The 5,333-nt window shown below is 52.0% G+C and overlaps 1 non-coding gene across 1 annotated transcript; it reads left to right on the forward strand.

Moving 5' to 3' along the window:
* The first annotated feature begins 1,638 nt into the window (after positions 1 to 1,638).
* LOC142297903 (U6 spliceosomal RNA) lies at positions 1,639 to 1,744 on the forward strand. The gene has a single exon (XR_012752167.1). It is a non-coding gene; the product is annotated as a U6 spliceosomal RNA (small nuclear RNA).
* Positions 1,745 to 5,333: the final 3,589 nt, after the last annotated feature.

Here is a 5,333-nt window from a genome sequence, read left to right on the forward strand (position 1 = left end):
AGCAGTGTGTGTGTCTGTCCGTATGTATGCAGCAGAGCAGTGTGTGTGTCTCTGTATGTATGCAGGAGAGCAGTGTGTGTCTCTGTATGTATGCAGCAGAGCTGTGTGTGTCTGTCTGTAGGCATATATGATGTGTATCTATGTATATCAGTGTATATGACTGTATAGATTTGTCTGTTTATATGTATTTTGTGAGTTTGTCTTTAAATATGTATATTTACATATACATAATACGTATCTGTGTATGTGTGTGTGTGTCTGCGTGTTTATGGGGCCCACTGGGACTCTTCCGCCTGGTTATCAGTATGTGATGCCCTGGCGCCGCCAGGCGGTCACACAGAGTAGGCCCCCGCATAACACCATCCCTTACCAGGTTACATTATGCCAAACAAAAACCCTAGTCACCCCCCAAGGGAAGGAAAGGCACACCAGTGGGTGGGACCAGGCGGATGGAGAATGCCCACCTTGGGGTCTGGAGAACCCGGGGTGGGAAAAGAGTTCAGTTCAGTTAAGAGTTGAGTGCAGTGGAGTTGAGAGAGTGGAGAGGAGAAGGAGGAGAGGAGAAAGGAAAGTGGAAGCCAGAGAGCAAAGGCGTCGGAGTTGGAGCTCCGGCCTACTGGCTAGGTGGCAGATGGTAGTCCGTGTCTGTCAGGAGACGGGAAGATGGCAGCTGTAGATCCGAGGTGGACCGGGGCAGGGTTGGACCCTGCCGGTAACGACACCGTAGAACCGACCCGGAAACCATGCACAGATGGGGTACTTGGACCCTGAAGCCAGGACCGGAACCAACGGCCTAGCTAATTAACCAATTGAGGGCAGGATTTTAGGTCCTGTCCCAACCAAAGTTCCAAAAGCAGACAACAGCCCACTGTGGGGGATAGGGCATCCGCCAGGGCCCGGTAGATCCCAAGGGCCAGCGTCAGCGGGCAAGGCTCCCAACAAAAGTACCGGGAGTGGACTCCCGTGTTCCACACCCGGAAGTCCACCACACCGAAAACAGTGCAGAGGAAAGTGACACAGACCATCACCCCGGGTGATGGACCAAAATACACCCGGTCGCGGCGGCCGGCCACCAGCACCTTGGTTTACCATTGGACTTGTGTGATTTATTCAATCGTGAGTAAACTAACATCCCCCGGTCTGACCGGGCGCGCCGGCCCCTGCAATCACCATCCTCAACACAGAGACACTGGGCCCCGGGGCATCCATCCCTACCCACGGAGGGGTTAATATTCAGCTGCCATCCCATCGCTCCCGGGTACCCCATAACAGCAGCGGTGGTGCCACATCTCACCACACATCGTGGGTGGCATCACACAGTGATTACGGTAAATCCCGTACAAATACGTCCCCTTTTTATTCTAAGTGTCCGCGTGACCGCCGGGTCTGGAAGATCCCTCGAGCCACCCTGCGGATCCGGACCCGAGCAGCCCAGCTGCTGGCACGGGGGCGGCACAAGTACATTGAAAAGTTTGTGCAGATTGGGAATAGATGGAAAAGTTGCTGGAAATGTGAGGAGTCAAACATGTTTTTGTTGTATACTCTGCAGACGAGTTATGGCTGGAAATAGTTTGTAATATTGGTCGGAACCAGAAGGAAAAGACGAGAAAGTGAACTCCATCAGAAAGGACATCAGTTGTGCTTGCTTCGGCAGCACAAATATTAAAAATGGAACCATACAGAGAAGATTAGCTGGTCCCTGCACAAGGATGACACGCAAATTCGTGAAGCGTTCCATATTTTTTTTTTGTAGTTCTCCCAATACATTTTTGGAAATAAAAAAAAAAATAATAATAGTAGGAAGGACATCAGCTGTAAATCTCTACATATAACTGTACTGTAATCTCTCACATGTTCTGCTGAACTGGTATTAACCTCTATAGTCTATTGTCACTGTATGGCGGTCTTGATTGTCGTATAGTGATTTCATTTTAGTAACCGTATTGTCATCTGCTGAGGTTCCCCCATGCTCACTCTGATTGGGGGGTTGTCACCATAGTTGTAAACATGATCATCTAGGTCAGGAGTAGTGATGGGTGGACCCGGACTCTAAGGCGGGCTTTGCACGTTGAGACATCGCAAGCCGATGCTGCGATGTCGCACGCGATAGTCCCTGCCCCCGTCGCAGGTACAATATCTTGTGAAACTGGCGTAGCGAAAATTATCGCTACGCCGGCTTCACATGCACTCACCTACCCTGCGACCGTCGGTCTGGCCGGCGACCCGCCTCCTTATTAAGGGGCGGGTCGTCGCCTTCCTTCTGCATAACCTACGGAGGCCGCGGTGACGCCGGTAGGAAATGTTCCTCGCTCCTGCGACTTCACACACAGCGATGTGTGCTGCCGCAGGAGCGAGGAACAACATTGGACCATCGCGTCAGCGTAATTATGGATTACACCAACGCTGCACTGATGATACGATTACGACGCTTTTGCGCTCGTTAATCGTACCATCTAGGCTTTACACACTGCGATGTCGCATGCGATGCCGGATGTGCGTCACTTTCAATTTGACCCCACCGACATCGCACCTGCGATGTCGTAGTGTGCAAAGCCCGCCTAAGAGTCCAGATCCGCGCAGTTTCAAAGGTGCCAGGATACCGTACCCAGGCCCGGGATTCCGTATTTGATCCGGATCCAACACGCGAGAAATTAAAGGAAAAAAATAAAGAAAATAAAAATGAAGCAAGCGCTTAATGCTTACCGAGGCTCTGGCGCAGCTGTATGCTGCTCCCGCGTGGCTGTACACTGCTCCTGCAGGCTTCCTGTGCCACTCATCATTGCTCATACATGTGCACTGCTTTCCCTGCTTTCCCCGCCCACCAGCTGTCCTGGCATCTGTGATTGGTTGTGTGACGGCCCTGGACTATCGGGTCGTCACAGGGTATTGCACAATCTGCCCTCCCGTTCAGTGTCCACCTCCTTTTTGGTTTTGGGTCATTAACCATATGGTATTGCCTCCATCAGCGAATCAAATCCTAGACACACCCTGCACCACACCTACCAAACACACCAGTGGACGGCTTGAGTAGAATATAGTCGCCCCATCTGGGGGGGTTGGAGAGGGGAGGTGATGAGTGTCAAAGAACGAGTAGACTGAGTAGTGGAAGGAAGAGGAGGTCGGGAGCGGGGCTCCTGGAAAACTGTCTAGGTTGCAGACGGTGGTCTGGGCCTAGAGGAGTCAGACCCCCGGTCGCAGGGGATCATGGCAAGGGGCACAGATCTGTCGAGGAGGACAGCCGGCGACCTTGCACCATCACCGGTCCGGGATCGAGGCACGACGGGGTACGTGGACCCTAGGTCGGGTAGTAGCTTCAGGCAACCCGATAAGTTACCCGAGGAGAACGGAGCCTTCAAGATTCATTCCCAACCGCTCCAAAATTGAGGCACTAGCACAACGAGGGGGATAGGACTTTCCATTTAAAACGGTCCAGAAAATCCCAAGCGTGAGCCCTGAGAGCAAGCTCCCACACTTAAGGGCACTTTACATGCTGCGATCTCGCTAGCGAGATTGCTAGTGATCGTACCCACTCCCGTCGGTTGTGCGTCACGGGCAAATCGCTGCCCGTGGTGCACAACATCGCTTACACCCATCACACGGACTTACTTTCCCTGCGACGTCGCTGTGGCCGGCAAACCGCCTCCTGTCTAAGTGGGCGGTTCGTGCGGCATCACTGCGACATCACACGGCAGTCGTTCAATAGAAACGGAGGGGCGGAGATGAGCGGGCGGAATATCTCGCACACCTCCTTCCTTCCTTATTGCCGGTGGACGCAGGTAAGGAGATGTTCATCGTTCCTGCGGTGTCACACATAGCGATGTGTGATGCCGCAGGAACAACGAACAACCAGCAGCATGCACCACCAACGATATTATGAAAAGGAGCAACGTGTCAACGATCAACGATTTTTTGACATTTTTGCGAGCGTTGATCGTTGCTCCTACGTGTCACATGCTGCGATGTCGCTAACGTTGCCGGATGTGTGTCACTAACGACGTGACCCCGATGATATATCGTTAACGATGTTGCAAGCATGTAAAGCACCCTTTAGCCATGGTGGGGAACGGGACTCGGCAAGTTTCACACTACCAGGACCACCAGAGAAGTAAACTTAGTGCCAGGAGGCAGGTCACGGATCCCTAGGCAACACCATTGGGGACGGGACCCGAACTAGCTCCCCTCAGCAGCAGCGGTGTCCAGAGACTTGTTTTACCAGTTGTCGGTGTCTGCTTAATGGACTGAGTGAGTACCAGAGTGACCCCCTTCGCCTCATATCATTTCCCCAAACACTGAGTCCCGGGGCTTCTCCCCTCTACCCGTGGAGGGTTACAACACCTTGCTGCCCCACTCCATCAGCACGGGTACTCCCAGCGGTAGCGGCGGTACTTCCGAAATTACCATACACCACAGGTGGCGTCACAAACTCTTTATCTCCCTTGTAAATACCCCCTTCATTTGAGTGGCCGCACGTCCCGCGGGTCCGGAGACCTTCGAGCCACTGAGAACTCGGATCCAAGCAGCTCGGCTGCTGACACGGGGGCAGCACAGTTGCAGTCAGACGTGCCCTCAGCCTGTGTGACAATGTAAGCCTGCATCCAATGACAGGTGCTGTCTGTGGGTCAAAATTATGATTCATGAAGTAGGATGTTCAGGATGAGCAGAGAAGAACACATTGCGCTCATCCTCAGCCTCCTTCTACATGAAGCAGGAGGCTCAGGATAAGCAGAGAAGGACACATCATCGCGGGCACAGAGATCTGCTCATCCTCCTCCATCTAGGGGTCTTACCCCCTGATCCCCGCTTCTATTATAAACAACTCCACATGCCCATGTGGACTTAGAAAAAGAATGTTTATTCTAAGCCGGGCTGCATTTTGAACATGCACCCCCATCACGTGACAAATTACATCATACCTGGAAGGAGCCGGTACATTCTAGCATCTACCGTTATTATCAGTGCACGATCTAGACGCATGCATCCCTTCCATCAACATTTTCAATCTCCAGATTTTAGTTCCCATAGACTTATATGGGTACCGGATACCGGACCGGAATCGGTATTTAAAAAATTAGCAGGGACCCGCCTGTCCCGGTTTTCTGCGAGTCCTCCCATCTCTAGTACTAGTTAGAAGCCAACTCAGATATATTTTGTACCACCCTCCCCACACTCCACTCCTGTGCATAATCTTTCTTCTGACATCATCTGTCAAAGGAGAATTGTGAGGACACCATACATCAGATGGTTGTCAAGTCTCCGATTGAGTTCTGAGTGTTTATGGGGTCTTTGGGCAGTAGCACTTTTTTTTTTAGAGAAAATGAAACACCAAGTTTCCC

This window comes from Anomaloglossus baeobatrachus, chromosome 3, assembly GCF_048569485.1.
Source record: "Anomaloglossus baeobatrachus isolate aAnoBae1 chromosome 3, aAnoBae1.hap1, whole genome shotgun sequence".
Lineage (NCBI taxonomy): Eukaryota > Metazoa > Chordata > Amphibia > Anura > Aromobatidae > Anomaloglossus > Anomaloglossus baeobatrachus.